The sequence below is a fragment of the Arvicanthis niloticus genome, chromosome 17 (assembly GCF_011762505.2).
Source record: "Arvicanthis niloticus isolate mArvNil1 chromosome 17, mArvNil1.pat.X, whole genome shotgun sequence".
In the NCBI taxonomy this organism is placed as follows: Eukaryota; Metazoa; Chordata; class Mammalia; order Rodentia; family Muridae; genus Arvicanthis; species Arvicanthis niloticus.
Genome location: NC_047674.1, coordinates 26525850 through 26543784, shown reverse-complemented (window position 1 = coordinate 26543784; position 17935 = coordinate 26525850).

The following is a 17935-nucleotide window of genomic DNA, read 5'->3' as shown; positions in this document are numbered from 1 at the left end:
AGAATAAGTGTCAGTGTGGTCTTTAACAACAGATGAGATGCCTATGACTCCTCTACCCAAGACTCAAAGACCATGGTGGGAGACAGACAAAAAACCTGTAAGAAATACAAGTGAGAGAATAGTGAAACTAAGGAGTCTTCTAGACAAGACCTGACTGCTGCACTGGTGAACTTGAAGTAGCTGTGGTTGCTTCCATAAGACTTTGACAAGATAAAGCCACTCACCATTGCAGGATGGAGTGGGAAGGAGCTTACAGGAACCCATCTGAAACTTAGTAGCTATTGACAATTGATATCTACCTTGGAAGAGAGAGCAAGTTTCCTTTACAGATATTGTAATGGTTTGAATAAGTTGGCCTTCAATAGACTCTTGTGTTTGAATGATAGGTTCATAGGGGGTAGAATTGCTGGAGAAGGTGTGGCCTTATTGGAGGAAGTTTATCTTTGTGGGAATAAGTTTTGAGGTCTCTTAAGCTCAAGTTATACCCAGTAAAAGAATCTCCTGTGAGCCTTCAAGTCAAGATGTAAAACTCTTGTCTCCTACAGCAACATGCCTGTATGTATGCTGCCATGTGTACTGCTATGAACATAATGGACTAAACCTCTAAAACTGTAAGCCAATCCTAATTAAATGCTGTCCTTAGTAAGAGTTGCCTTGGTCATGGTGTCTGTTCACAGCAGTAAAACCCCAACTAAGACAGATATGGTTCCTGGTAGGCTGATCATACTCCAGTGGACAACTGAACACCCATGAGTGTATATGTAGCATAAATTGAACTAGGTAGATTATTTTTTTAAAAGAAGATTAAATAAAGTTGGGTGGAGTAGAGAGGGGAGAGTAGATCTGGGAGTAGTTAGGGGAAAAGAAATGAGGAAAATATGATCAAGATACACTAGTGCAATTAGCAAAGAATTGACAAAAACATCTTATTAAAATTTCACTTTTAAAGTTGACAGGTCAAAGAGTTTAAGGTACATCAAATAGTCACTTTTATTACATGTACATTCATTCTGGCTACTGTGCTTTGTGTGTGATTTCTGTTATTGTAGAGAATTATCGCAAAATCACTGGCTTAAACTCACCAAATATAGGACCTTACAGATGTCAATTTCAGAAACTGACTTTATTTGCACTAAGAGGAAGGCATTTTGGGGGCTGTGTTTCTCATATTTCTCTTTTCTTATCCATTGCTTCTGTATGTTCTAGGCTACTAGCTCCTTTTTCAAAGCCCATCTAACCAACATGGACTTTTAGCCTCAAAGTCCATATTTCTGACTCTGTCTTTTCTCTGTTTCTCTCGAGGGCTCTCCCAGTTTCATGTCTGTTGTTACAATAAACTATTCTACTAAAATGCAGCTTAAGGAAGAAAGGATTATTTTATCCTACATTTTAAAACTGCAGTTCTTTTTGCTTTTGTGTGGAAGTCACAGCAGCAGAGTGTGAAGTCATGTTACATACATAGTCGAAAGTAGAGAGCAAGAAATATGAACACACTCACTCATTCACTAGCTTGTGTTTAGCTCAGTTTCTTTAATCTTATACTATTCAGTTCCCTGTTTAAGGGATAGTGCCATTTATACTGGGCTGGTCTTCCCAAATCAATTAACCTAATTGTAAGAACACTCCCCATTTATATGTACAGAACCAACATTTTAAAAATGCCTGGCACTGGAATATACATGAGCAATTCTAATGATGATGGGCAGGCAGAGACAGGAGGATCCCTGTCTTAAAGTTGGATGGTGCATTTGAAAATGATACCTGAGTTTCTTCTCTGGCCTCCACAGGCACATGTGTGTGCACACACACACACTTGTGAAGAAATTAAGGAGATTGATAGTTTATATACTTTTGTAGCTATTGATAAAATGTAATTTTTTTGTAGCTAGACTAAATGAGATTTGGAAAACATGTTTGAAGTTTGAGTATATGTCACTTTAGGTACTGAGAAGCAAATGCCACAGCTTATAATTTTGTCTACCAGTAGTTCTTGCACCTGACTTGTCCTGGATCTGTAGAGTATGTGTCTTCCACAGCTTTTAGAGGATTTTGTAGGATTTTGTGTCATAATTATTATTAGAATTTCATTTTATTTGCATCATTATCCATGGTTGATATAATTACTATTTTAAGTTTGGTTATTCAAGTATGTATTTTCATTGCACTAGTCTTTGGTTTCAGGATTGAGAAACTTATTTTCTTTTATTTAACACTTCAAAATCATAATTGAAGAGTTTGTCCAGATATTTTGCCCTTTCTATTGAGTTGTTTCCTTGTTTTGATATTTAGAGAGTCTATGGGTATTTTTATATGCATCCTTTATGTGATACATGACATGTAAATTATTTTCTACCAGTTTGGCGTATCTTTTCATGCACTTTGTTATTAGTGAAAAGCCTCTTGAAGAGATAAAACTTTTAATTTTAATGAAATCAAACAGATTAATTTGTTATGTCAAGCATCTCTTCAATAGAAAACAATTTACCAGAGAATATGGATCCCATGTGTATGTGTGTATTAAGGTAGTCTTACTCAGTTTTACTTTTCTTTTTAACAAGATATCACATTTTCCTAGTTATATTCAATTAACATAGATGATGATGATGTATGTATGTGTATGTATGCATGTTTGTGAAAGAACATCTGTATTTGTGTGTGTGTGTGTGTGTGTGTGTATTGGTGTATTAAGTCCAGAACACAATGTCTCCTCATATTACTTTCTACCTTAAGTTACAGAGAAAAGTCCTAAATCCACAGCCTCCTGCTTAACTAGACTGGCCATCCACCTTGATCTAGGGCTCCTGCTCCTACTTAAATTGGGATTGCAGACATTTGACACAGAACCTGGGTATAAATTCATCTCAGCAACTGATTCATCGCTTCAGTGTCTAGAATGTCTTCTTAGTTGCACATGTCTAAATAGCACCAACAAAATGAAACAGAAGAAACAGAAGGGAAGAGCAGAAAGCAGATTGAAAGTGATGGACTGTTCGACATTCTCATGGCACCAAGGGCTGTTTCACTTCTTTAGTCTCATGTAGAACTCACAATGCGGGGGGGGGGGGGGGGGGGGGAGGCAGGATTGTTCTCTAACCTGCTTCTGTAAAACCAATGCTGCAAATTGTGGTTCTCTGCCTTCCCAATTCTGCCATCCTGTAATACAGTTCCTCATTTTGTGGTGACCCCAACCATAAAATTATTTTACTGCTGCTTCATACCTGTAATTGTGCTACTGTGAAGAACCCTAATGCAAATGTCCTACATGCATGATACGGGATATGTGAGCCCCACCATGGAGGTTGTGACCAACAAGCTGATAACTGATGCTATCAGGTGCCAATCCCTGACACTTTAGTGATGCTATGTTGTACTCATGGACAAGAGCCTAGCATGGCTGTCCCCTGAGAGACTCTTCCTGCAGTATATGTGAGTATATCTTAGGTGGCTTAATTAGAGGAACAATGAAATGGAGATTCTTAGTGTCAGAATCAGTCTCCGAGAGGAAAATACAGCCAAAAGATTTAAAAGCAAGCAAACAAACATTAACAATACCCCCCCCAACAAGCATAAAACATAGTCTTTGTGTCTTCCTCCACAAATACCAGTGATGATTTAGAGAGAAGCCTTTGCATCTACTTAAGGTTTAGCATTTTTCAGAGTCAGAAATGCCCAACCCCATTTTGGTTATTTAATTTGATGCTAGTTTCTGTGAGATAGCACTGCTTTTAAGAATTCATATTATTCTTTTTTTTTTTTTTTGCAAATAATTTTATTTCTTAACAATTTTCTGTCACCCTAAAAAATGATGTTTGGAAATATGTAGTGTATAAAAATCAACTTTTAGAACTTATGTTTATTGTCTGGAATTTATAAGGCCACATATTCACAACAGAACATTGTCAATGATTTTACTTGCTCTCTCTTGTTATGTTTCTGCAAAATACATTTCTTTTCTATATGCAATATCGAAACTAATATTATAACACCTGCCATTTTTATAGGAAAAGTGCAAGAGGCTTCAAGGAGAGCATGCATGTTCCAACACAGTATAAGTTTAACTCTGTCAAGATTTTCAGTGGTACCATATCATTTATTGAGGAGGGAAATAGTTATTTTTCCCACTATACTGGAAAATACAATCTTATAATCTGGTTCATAAATGTGTGAAAAGTGTAAATGAAATCTATTAAAAGGGAGTATTTTTGTTTGTTGGGTTGGGTTTTTGTTGTTGCTTATTCTTTGAGACAGGATCTGTATGTATCCTGTCTACCCTAGAACTCACTATGTAGACTAGCCTTGACTTGAAAGCAGAGATCCACCTGCCTTTGCATCCCTACTGCTGGAATTAAAGGTATGTGATACTTCAGTCAGCCAATTGATTTCTAATGATTTTACTTATATCACAGGTCAGTGACATATCCAGTCATCATCACAGAGGCTTCCTGCAACAGAGAGTGGGAACAGATGCAGAGACACACAGCCAGACATAGTGCAGAGAAAGACTCTAAATTAGAGGTCCATTAAACCCCTTCCAATCAGACCTCAGGGAATCACACAGAAAAGTAGACAGAATGAGTTGAGATGCCAGAAGGGATGAGGATATCACAAGAACAAGAAACTCTGAAAAAACTAAGCAAGGCACATATGAGTCCACAGAGACTGAAACAGCAAGTACAGGGCCTACAAGAGTTTTCACCCTGTTCTCTTTTGTGTTTGTGTATGTATACATGCATACACACACACACACACACACACACACACACACACACACACACACACACACATATATATATATATATATATATATATATATATATATATATATATATATGAAGCTGTTAGCATAGTATTTTTATGGGACTAGAGATTGTGAAAACAAGTGGGTCTCTGATTTTAAGCCTGCTCCTGGGACTCTTTTCCCTTTGTTGGGTTGGCATGTTCAACTTTGATATAATAGCTTTAGCTTCATGTTATTGTATTTTATTTTGTGTTTGACTACTGTCACTTAGAAATCTGTCCTTTCCTAATGAAAGATAGAAAAGGAGTAGATCAAGATGGCAGCAGATGTAGGGAGAAAATATAAAGAATAGAGGAATAAGAAATTATAACCAGAATATATTGTGTGAGAAATAAATCTATTTTCAATAAAAATGAAAAAGTACTGAAGTATTGAATGTGACAAGAAGGTTGAAATTATGAAATGGAGGAAGAGGGAGGAGGAAAAGAAAAAGAAGTAGGAGGAAACGAAGGAAGAGGATGAAAGAAAGAAAAAATGAAAGAAAGAGAAATAAATAAATTAAGGAGAAGGACAAAGAAGACAGAATAGAAGGAGGAGAAGAGGTAAAAGAGGAATAATAATGACAATAATAATAATGAAGAAAAAGGAAGAGGAGGAGGAGGAGGAGGAGGAGGAGGAGGAGGAGGAGGAGGAAGAAGAAGAAGAAGAAGAAGAAGAAGAAGAAGAAGAAGAAGAAGAAGAAGAAGAAGAAGAAGAAGAAGAAGAAGAAGAAGAGGAGGAGGAGGAGGAGGAAGGGGAAGGAAAAGAAAAAAAAAAGAAAAAAAAGAGGTAGTTCAGATTCACTTAATTGTCATCACAAAGAATATTATAATATGAAAAACAAGACACAAGCTCAGAAATCCTTCCTTCATGATCTAATAATTATGTGTCTATGTTTATATATATATATTTATATATATATAATTATAAATATATAATGTTGCTAATATAACATTAGCACTAAGGGACATCATGCATCTAGTTTTGCTAATAACAAAATCACAGTAATATTTCATGATGGTTCAAGATGACATTGTTATGTGACTGACTGGGATCCCACTAGTTACCTTAGAAGTGGTTCTGACCTCACTCTTTAGTGCCAAAGAACTGGTATGTGGGAGCAGTCCATGGGGTGTGTGTTGTCATACAAAATATTAAGTCTCTGACCAGTTCCTTGGCATCAAATGTGTGCTCTGGATTATCACTGCTATAGTGTAAATAAAATCAGCATTTTCTAGCCAGCTCTCAGAAACAAATCTCATACAAATTGTTGATATTTTAAGTAATTTTTTGAAGTATAAAAGAACTGTATAATCAACTATTGAGGTTAAAAAAATCATCACAAAAATAAAAATTTTTTTCTAATGGTTTTTGTTTGTTTGTTTTGTTTTATTGTTTTTGTTTTGCTTAATTTGTAGCATCTTTGTTTCATTGGTGTTTTGCCCTTTAAGCATAGTGTTCCTTTTTGCTACATATATTCCAAAGTATTTGAATTTGACAGTTTTTATCCATTGTACATGGAACTATAAAATTATCCAGGCACACAAAAGAAGTTAACACATCTGTCTACCCATATTTTGAAGCTAAAATTGGCCCTTGAGGAATAGAGAATGCTGGAGTGATTCTCAGAGACAGGAAGAACCAAGAGACAGCAGGCAAAGGAAGCCATGGTGAACTGATATAACATGATGTGGGAGAGGAAAACTATGTCCTGGTGTTTTATAAAACAAAGTAATTGTAGCTTACAATGGGCTATGGTACATTGGTACATTTCAGAATAGTTAGAAAGGTTTGACTACCAGTTACTAATACAGATAAATATTTGAGATTATAGATCTGACAATTGTCATGACTTTGCCACAAAAATATAATACATGTGTCAATATGTTACTCTGTATGCCATGAATATGGACAATTATTATATATTTATTTTGAGACCAGGTCTCATTATACAGTTCTATTTGGTCTGAATCTGACTATATAAAGCAGGCTGACCTCTGATTCATCTTTGAGTTTGAGTCTATCTGCCTCTGCCTCATGAGTACTGGGATTAAAGGCATGTGAGTGTACCATACTTAAAACTATTATTGTGTACTTTATAAACTGGTAAAATGTAAATAAATTATAAACTGGTAAATGTAAATAAATTATAAATAGAAATGCTATTATGCCAATAAAAATAATTCTATAGATGGTGTTAGTACTTTTGAAAAGCTTGGTCTTCTTCAATAAAGAAGTTAATAAGTAGTTAAAATGAGAATAGTATTTACCTATATCATAACACATTTTAAATGGATTAGTATGAGTTAGTTGTTACTTTGAACAGAGTTGGAAAAAAACTTGGAAAATCTTTCTAGAAGTTTTATTTAATGAAATTTGTTGAAACCAACAAAATCTAGATTTTTTTTTTCTCACGATATGACTGAAGCCACTTTGTAGAATCCAATCATCAAGTACAATCTGCTATGATTTTCACTTTTATGATTTCAGTTTTATTTACTTGGTCTTGAGGTGTCTCACTTAAGAGTATTCATAAACCCTAGTGCTGCCCAATCAGGAAGGGAATTACTTTTATGTGTGCTAGGTCATATGAAATCAAATTAAAATGTATGGATGAGGAAAAATGTATTGTCCCTGGTTTTTAGAGAAACTGGAGATGCTGGTGGGAAATTGAAAGTAAAGTAACAAAGAGATCAGCTGATAGAAGGAAGGAGAGGGAGGTGGGGCAGGATTGACATGTATCATGCTTTTACTAAGGTCAACAGGAATTATGCTCTGAGTTCCCATCGGGTCCAGGACTGATTTATTTAAGAAAACACTGGAAAATAGAGAGGAAATTACATGGCTGATTTCAATTGTTGGGTTATCTTATAATCTTATAATAGGCTATACGAGGTATGCTAGTTTTGGGATTGTTGGTGTGAGGAAGTGGTGACCCATTTGAGTTGCAAAAGAAGTAAATTATAACTATGCAGAATGTGATAGGGGTCTATTTCAAACAGATAGCAGTGAGAAATTAAATGCTAAACTGAATTCATGTAAGAATAAAGATATTAATTTTGTTTACCTTTTGTTTTATTTTGGAGTATATGTTTGTGTGTGTGTGCGTGTGTGTGTGTGTGAGAGAGAGAGAGAGAGAGAGAGAGAGAGAGAGAGAGAGGCGGAGAGAGACAGAGAGACAGAGAAGAGAGAGAAGAGAGAAAGAGAGCATGAGTATAGACATGCATGCATAGAGGTCAAAGAATAACTTGTGAAAGTTGGCTTTCTTCTTCTAACATATGTTTCCAGGATTATCTTCAGGTCTTCAGGCTCAGTGATAAATGTCCTTGCCCATGGAGTCATCTTTCTGGTCCAGGAATCCTAAACTTCATAGTCATTTGTGTATGTATACAGAGTCATTTGAAAGGGAATGGGAAGGCTCCAAAAAAAAAAAAAAAAAAAAAAAAAATTAAACAAGAAAAATCTTGACCATGGAAATGTCTTAACATTAAAATTTTGAACTTTACAAGCCACTCTGCCTAGAACCTTGAAATGGTAGTACTCCAATATGTAGAATATTGTTTATTTAGTATATAGTATACTATATAATATTGTATATAATATACAATATATAATAAATTGTTAATTTACTTAAGGTGAACTGAAGCTTTGGAGAATAGCATAGAATATTGCTGTTGCTTCCATTTTCTGTATCTGGGGCCAGACTTTCTAACCAAAAATGGAAAATATTATTGTTTTGTTTTAAATTCATAATACTCAGCAAAAAGTGTTTTCTCCTCAAATCTACTTTTTATAATTAATGTGCTTTGAAAAAAATAGACAGTATTGGCTACAATTTCTAGAACATTCTCTGGAATGGACAGTTTTATAGTACTGGAAGCAATGTAACCTTCTGCCATGAATAGATTTTTGTCTTACTTTAAAATTTCATCAATGTCATAAGCAATTTTTTTTTTTTTGCAAAGACTGAGCATGGAACATTCATTTTTAAAAGGTTGCTTTTCTAAACTGACTGCCAGCAGTCAAGAAACTCAGATCTTTGTACCAATGTACCCCATTTTCCAGAGTAAACCATTCATTTGCCCACTTCAGATTTAGTCTTGTTACTAGGCCCATTACGTTTGTAGAATTAGCCTTACAGATCAATCCATTTAATATTTTATCTTGGTAGCTTGAATTCTCTTATAATTCACATGGTTTCTTAGAAACTATGTGGGATAATATCTTACATACTGACCACCTATTTCTTTCTAAAGATAACTCCTTCATTAAATTTCCTGAATAAGTCCATGAGTACTTGCCATAAAAAAAATCTGTTTTGTTTATTATCATCCATCGGGTAACAAAGAAAAACATGTGTTTATGTGTATGTGTGTGTGAACAGATACACAAACACGTATGTGAAAAAATTGGAAGAAGTGTACATTTAGTCGAGAAGCCACAAACTGTCCCTTAAAATGTCAAAAGAGTATTATATTTGCAAAAAAATATACTAATTTATCTATAGATGGTTGTCTATAGATGACAAAATTAACAAGTTTTTTTGCTAATCCTCTACATACAGCCAAGTATGGCTGCATACAAACTGGGATTTTAGCATGTGAATATAAAGGTTAGGCTTCTTCTGTTTTATCCAAGTATGATTTCCATATGATACTAAAGTTCTGGTGTAAAAAAAAAAATACACTTGGTTTCTGCTAGTAGTTTGCAACTGTCCCATCCCATCATATAAAATAGTTTGATTTGAGTGTTCTTGTCAAAGGTGTGTGTGCTCCAAGTTTGGTCCCTAGCGTCAGGATGTTGAGAAGTTTGTGTGTCTTTAAGAGACAGCACTTATGGGAAGCAATTAGGGCATGCCTTCACAATCCTCCTGAGTGAATTAACTCTGCTATAGTGGAATATATCCAACTCATAGCATGGAATATTTCTCAGGAAAGTAAATTGATGGAAAGCAAAACTACACCATGTGCTTGGTCTGTACCACATGTGGCTGCTCACTTTCTTCATTTTCTCAGCTTAATTGAGATCCGAGGGACCCCCTCCAACTTCATTAGATGTTCTAAATCAAGTATGAGAGTGGTGTGAGCACTGTAGCTTACACTGTAGCTTTCCAGCACTGTGTCTCACTCTCATCTTTGATAACAGGCAGAGAGAATATAGTTCAATGGTTATTTCTCAAAGAATTATATGAATCATGTATATAAATAGAAGTATAGCTCTAGACATATGATTGATAATAACATGCAGTTTGTTTGTTAGTAATATCATTGAGAGTAGCAACATCACTTGTATTGCCTCCCATATTTACAAAGCTATGTTGTAGGATATTCATGCAAGCCAGTAAAGAGTAATTTAAGCTACACATTAGGCAAATACACTAAAATAAATTTTCACCATCTAGTAAGGATTTAGTGCTTGTTCTCATAATCAAACCTTCTGATTTAATTAGTCCCATTATGAGTGAGTGGATGTGTAATAACATAAAAATCATCCACATTCCCCATTCAAGTTTCCACTTGCTACGTGACTGTTAATAATCACAGCCTCTTAAGTGAGATGAAATGTTATATTCCCTTACAGTTTACATTTTAAAAAATTTATTTTACTGAACTCCTCTAACAGAACAGCATCCAGCTGAAACATTAAATCAAACTCTAAGTTATGAAGCATTTGTGAAATAACAAATTTGCATTCCCGTTCCACCCCTTGCCTCATTATTTCAAGTCATGGCGTCATAATCCCTCTGTAAACTAGGATATACTGTGAAACTCAGCTATCTGTTTATGGACGAGTCGCATCATCATTTAGCCACAATTAGAAGCAGAATAAATTGTAGCTGCTTTGGTTTCCGTTAGTTCATGAAGATGTACTTGAATGTCAAAATATATTCATAGGGAAAAGGAAAAAATAGCATAAGTAATTTAATTGAGCTGGGTTTTTACATTTCACTAATGGGGGTAATCATGGATCCACTGACAGCATAAGTCATTCTTGTGCTTGAGAAACCACTGGAAAACTTATTTTATCCTGTATGTGCCACAGTAATATGAATCTTCCCAAGAATATGACTCCTATGAACTAGTTCTCTTTGCAAACTTTTTTCTTGCAAATTTCAAAATGCAAATTACCATAGTTTAAAATATTAATTTGTTTGGCATAGAATTTTCTTGCTTTGGTCTATGTGGTAAATAACTCTGGTTCTCTAGTATCTGGGGACACATAGAATTCCCCTCTTTTTTCCTAATTTCTTTTTCAGATGAATGACGCTTAGACTCTTTGGTTTGGAACTAAAGAAATGAAAAAAAAATCTGGCTTCAATTGTCTTTTTAAAGCATCCTGAGCAGTGAAGGAAAGATAGGCATAACGGGACTCTGCAGCCATCTTGTTTGTCTCAAAGTCAGACTCTGGAGTTTACTTGGAGAAAGTCGCTTGCTCTGACTGAACCTTGGTGACCTTACCTATAATGTAGAGATTATTTTAAACATGTATGTCTTGGATACTTCTTCAGAATCCCTTGCTTCCAAAGTCTTTCTCTCAACATTAACATTTGAAAGTTGACATGGTATACTTACCATGTGTAAGGAGGTCTCTTCTCAGGATCCGAAGCTACACAATCTAGTATAAGGCAATATTCTTCTTTAGAATACCATCCCCACCAAATTATACATAGTAGCATAAAAAACTCTCATAAGTTTTACCCACTTGCATTATGAGAAACTTCCAGTTTCCGGGGTTGAGAATAAGAAACGCTGGGTCCGTAGCATTAAATTGTAATATACTAAGTCTTTAGAATGAAACCAACCAGTGCTTACTATACTTTGTTGCCATAGTTTTGCTGTTTCTGGACTCCTATGGAAAAACAGGAGGAAGGATTGCAGCCCTGAATAAGATAAAAACTCCACTGGAAGACCAAGAGGATCAACTAACCTGGACCCTTGGATTCTTCCTAGACTGAACCACCAACCAAAGAACATGCACAGGCTGGACCTAGGCCTTCTAGCACATATGTAACATACATGTAGTGTGGTCTTCATGTGGGTCCCAAACAACTAGAGCAGGGGCTATCCCAAAAGCTGATGCCTGTATGTGAGATATGCTCTTCTAGCTGGAATGCACTGTCTGGCCCCAATGGAAGATGAAGTAGCTAGACTTGAAGTGCCAGGGTGAGAGGAATAGTCAGGGGGGTCACTACCCACTCAAAATAAAATGGGTGGGGGAATGGAGGAAGGAGTGTGGGAAGAGGTGACCAGGAAGGAGGCAGTGAACAGGATGTAAAATGAATAAGTAAAAACAAACAATCTACTATTCACTGTCCTCTAATTACACAAGAAAATTTTCATACTGGATCTCTGGCTTTTTTAGCTCTTCATATTTAAATTCTAAAAATGTGTTTCAGAAAAATTTAAGGCCAATATTTATTTGATTTTCAGAACCTCACCCACCCCCTGCTGCAAAATTATAGGCTCCTGCTATTGCATTTGCCTGACCACTCAGAATCACATGAGCATACCATACCGGTAAAAGACACTATACACTTTAGTTGCAAGAGTTAGAAAAATCAAACAGTAGCTAAGCACGACCATCTCTGCTGGCTAGGTTCATAGTGCTAGAAAGCGCTATGTGAGCTTCTTGGGGAAAGCAGTCATCAATGGAATGGTCTTGCTCAGCTATGAACTTTGTATTACCACCCTGTAAGGCAAAATGTGCCTACTGTTGCAAAAGTGGCATGACTGTCATGGCCACAACCAATTTTATTCTGCTTTGAGTTAGACCCACAAAATAAATTCATACCTGGTACTTTCAATTTGGTCAAAGCCCATGATTGGGGAGGCCATAGAACCTAGGAGGGAATCATTGATTTGGTAAGTATACATGATGTCAAACTAAATTCTAAATTTATATCTATATATCTATAGATTATAGGTATTCAGGTGTTTGCAACAGAGTCTTCTCTTTGTAGTGGCCAATGGTTAATGTAGAGACTCTTCACCCATTAGAGTTTTGAGAACAAATGGCTGTTGAATGCTCAGCACTAAAGTGAAGCATCATTATTGCTACACAGAGGATCAGAAAACATAGTGCAAGAGTGAACAAAGAATGTGGGAGCCGGAGGATCCATACTGCTGCAAAATATTATCTGGATGTGTCATGGATGTTACACCAAATAACTCTTGGCACTTTCTACACATAACTGTAACCAATGACATTCTATCATGGGTAAGAGAGAGACTCATCAGCCTCAGTTCTAGTGTGAGTAACTATAGCACTTAAAGGGTACAGAGGGAGGCAGAGCAACATTAACTAGTGATATAACCATGGATACAGGGAATACAGCAGATAACCCCACCCACCTCATGTAGGCAACTCTAATAATGTGCAGTGAATCATAAGCTACACACCACACAGGTATAAAAGCATACATATAATTATGTATGAAATTGTTAAAAAAGAAGCAGTAAATACGGAGTAAAAGTATAAATTCTGAAGATTCCCATATCATAATACTCTGTTCTCCAAATTCAAAATAGTTATTGAATAAAATGTAGCAGTTAAATAAGCATATGCATATGATTTTGCTATGTTAGCTTAGACTTGAATATGCCCACATGTGGTTTTTAGATACTGACATTCACGTAGCACATGTCATCTCTTGAAACTCCTCATTTAGTGGTATGCTTCCTCCAGCAAGGCCATACCTCTGCAACCTTTCTAAATGACACTACCAACTAGGAATTGAGTGTTCAAATGTCTGAGAATAAGAGGCACATTTCTCATCTAAATAACTCTGGCTCCATTAACTGATTACTATGTAATAATCATATCATAATGTCTATCATTTAAATGAGAGAACCAAAAAAACCTTTCTCTCAAAATACAATTAGAGCATAACTATACCAATTTGTGTCAGTAAGGTACAAGATAGACCTAATACCAAATCCATAATTTTGTTGACTAACCAGAACCTCTGTCATCCCTCCTAACTAAAAGACTTAATTCTGAACCTGGCTTTTATTCTTGGCTTTAGAATGAATGTCAGCTGATAATCATCCTCTCAAATTTTTTTTCTCAAAGTAAATAGCCAGGATTGGCTGTGAGACTATAAGTTTTTAACCCCATCAGAAATCCAGAATGACTGAGTTAACTGAACTTATGGGAAGCACAAAGCATAGCTTCTAAAACTTAGCCAATTTAGAGAGACTGCAGAACACCTGGACAGTCCGTATACTACAAAACATTGGAGCATCCGATCTTCAGACTTCTGGCCTAGGATCATCTGACAGACCTAGTGATGCAGAATTATTAAGGGCTGATTACTCTGTCTTGGCAGATATAATCAGTTGACTATTTCACAGGTGTGTCCTTTTCTGGACAGTTATTTGTCTGGAGATGAAAAGAGGCAATTCTTGCCTAGTGGCTGTCTCACCACAACTGGAGTAACTCCAAAGATGCTCAATTTCTTCTTAAAATCCAAGACAAGAAGCTGTCAGGAGCAGACAGGTCTCTAATCAAAATGAACATTAATACAGAAATGTTTGTAACGTCAATTCTGAGGACTTCTGACATTTTGAACACCAACTATTCATGTAAGGCAATCTGGACTGTTGTCTGTTAACTCCTCTCAGCTATTTCTAAATAAAATATAGAAAACACACTAACAATAAACTCAGAGCTATGAATTTGCTATAGGCCCTTAACTCACAGGCTAACCATCTCAAATCAATTAGAAAAGTTAAAGAATGACTGGGTCTAAGCCTTGCTTTACTAAATGTGTTATGTAAGCACAATGCCTATGACAATAACAATATTAATCACACTTTTATATTTATAAGAAGCTCATACCAATGAAAATCTTAAATTTGAAATCAAAGTAAATTTTGTACCATTTAAGAAATTATAACTTCCACTTTATAACAATCATACATATTTCCACAAATAGGTTATGGCTATGCAATAAATCCTAGCTAATCCTCCCTGTTCCAACATAACCACTACTTTTCCCTAGAAAGACAGCCCAATATTAACCACCTCAGTCCCCAAGCCCAGGGAATAGGAGTGCTGACTCTTCATTAACTTCAAGTTGATTATGGGCATTGAGATATTAGAGGAGGGGCAGGGGGAAGAGTAAATTGATAACCCCCTGACAATGTGTCTTCACTGCATCCAGCTGGAATTCCAGGACCTCAGAGGTTTGAGCAGGTCTGCTCAGCTTGCTTGATGAGTAGATACACCGAGGCTGTGTATTCTGCAATATACAATTCTCAAAACAGATTTTAGTATCAAGATAATTTTTTGTTTAAATTCTGGAATCTAGTCTTCTGGCAGCTTGCCTCGGTCATGTCTAATCCATATTATTCTGGGAGTTTCTATGAGGGTATGCTCCCACCATACTCCCATTCCTGCCTCCCTGCTCTCGAAATTCCCCAACACTAGGGAATCCAAACTCTTAGACACCAAAGCTGCCACTTACACTGATACCTGGCAAGGCCACCCTCAACTACCTACACAGGTGAATCTCTGAGTCCCTCCCTTTGTGTTTTCAGGCTGGAGATTTTAGAATGGCTACTCCAGCTTGTGTTTTTAGGACCATTTGCTTGAAAAATTGCTTTCTAGCCTTTTACTCTAAGGTAAAGTCTGTAATTGTCACTGACATGGGTTTTCTGTATGCAGCAAAATGCTGGGTCCTGTTTACATATCCAGTCAATTAGCTTATGTCTTTTAATTAGGGAATTGATTCCATTGATGTTAAGAGATATTAAGGAACAGTGATTGTTGTTTCCTGTTATTTTTGTTATTAGAGGTGGAATTATCTTTGTGTGGCTGTCTTCTTTTGGATTTGATGGAAGAAGATTACTTTCTTGCTCTTTCTAGGGTACCATCTCCCTCCTTGTATTGGAGCTTTCCCGCTATCATCCTTTGTAATGCTGGGTTTGTGGAAAGGTATTATGTAAATTTGGTTTTTGTCATGGAATATGTTGGTTTCTCCATCTATGATAATTGTGAGTTTTGCTGAGTGTAGTAGCCTGGGCTGGCATTTGTGTTCTCTTAGGGTCTTTATGATATCTGTCCAGCATCCTCTAGCTTTTATAACATGTGGTGAGAAGTCTGGTGTAATTCTGATAGGTCTGCCTTTATATGTTACTTGACCATTTTTTTCTTACTGCATTTAATATTCTTTCTTTGTTTTGTGCACTTGGTGTTTTGATTATTATGTGATGGGAGGTATTTCTTTTCTGGTCTAGTCTATTTGGCGTTCTATATGCTTCTTTTATGTTTATGGGCATCTCGTTCTTTAGGGAAGTTTTCTTCTATGATTTTGTTGAAGATATTTATTGGCCCTTTAAGTTGGGAATCTTCACTCTTATCTATACCTATTATCCTTGGGTTTGGTCTTCTCATTGTGTCCTGCATTTCCTGAATGTTTTTTTGTTAAGAACTTGTTGCATTTTGCATTTTCTTTGACAGTTGTGTCAATATTTTCTATGGTATCTTCTGCACCTGAGATTCTCTCTTCTATCTCTTGTATTCTGTTGGTGATGCTTGCATTTATGACTCCCGATTTCTTTCCTAGGTTTTCTATCTCCAGGGTAGTCTCCCTTTGTGATTTCTTTATTGTTTCTACTTTTATTTTTATATCCTGGATGGTTTTGTACAATTCCTTCACTTATTTTGTTGTGTTCTCTTGTAATTCTTTAAGGGATTTTTGTGCTTCCTCTTTAAGGGCTTCTACCTATTTACCTGTGTTCCCCTCAAATTCTTTGAAAGTGTTATTTATGTCCTTCTTAAAGTCCTCTATCATCATCATTAGAAGTGAGTTTAAATCTGAATTTTGCTTTCCTGGTGATATGGGGAACTCAGGACTTTCTTGTATGGGAGAATTAGGTTCTAATGATGCCAAGTACCCTGGGTTGCTGATGTTTATGTTCTTGCACTTGCCTTTTACCATCTGGATCTCTTTAGTGCTACCTGCCCTGTCTCTGCCTGGAGCCTGTCTTTCAAATTATCTTGGTTGTATCAGAACTGTGTGGGGTGAGTGTTACTACTGGGGTCAGAGCTGGGGCCTAAGATCTGCTCAGTGCTCAGGCACAGACAGGAAGGTATCAGTGCTCCAGGCCAGGAGTGACTTCCTGGGTCCTTGCGGGTCCCAGTTACTCCCCATTTGGTGCTAGTGTTGCTTTCTTTTTACCTAAGATACTGCCGGTGTTAGAGCTCCTGGAAGGCCCACTTCCTCTGGGTTCTGTGAGACTGGGGGCAGAGCTGCTGCCCGGGGTCTGCTCAGTGCTCGGGCCCAGCTTGTAGAATATTTTAAGTTCAGGCTGCATACATTTCTTCTTTACTTCTTTTATCTCAAAATTTCTTTGTCTAATTGGATATTTGTGATTTCATGCAGATGCAGAACTTTTTTGTGGTCTGTGAACAATATCATTGGTGATTTGATATAGACTTTACTTATTCTATAGATACCATTAAGTTGTATGGAACTTACAAAAATGGTGATACCATGATCAGGGAGTGTCTGTCCATTTTATTGCGTGTTCTCAATTCTTTAATCAATATTCCATGATTTTCATTGTAGAGATCAATCACTTTTTTGTTTCTTCATACTAGGAGGTAATTTGGCAGGTTTTATAAGTTGGACTTTTTATTGATTTCTGTTGCTATGTTTTTTGTATGTTGACTTTATACTATGCAATTTTGCAAATTTTTGTCACTTCTAAAGGCTTTTTGATATAATCTTTCGTATTTCCTTTACTAACCATTTATGTAATCCCAAAACAGTATCAATTTGTCTTATTAATTCAAATTTGATAACTCATTTATCGAGACTCCTGATTTACCTGGGACATATAGCACCATGTTGCATAAAGTTGGGCATACCTGTGAAGAGCTTACATACAAAGTCTATTTACAATGCTGTAATACATTATAAGTCTAGTTTATAGTATGTTGGCTTATTCAATGCCATTTTTACAATATGGCAATCTTCAACTCTTACTCTCAGTGAGATATGTGAGATTATTAGAATAATAAAGTTGAATTTTGCAGAAGATCTTACTGATAAAGGGAACAATAACAAATGGACTACAGGCCAGGTACTTGTCCTCTTGTTAGCTTCCAATAAATATCTGAAAATCTTCAGATCTGCAGAGCCAAAATGAA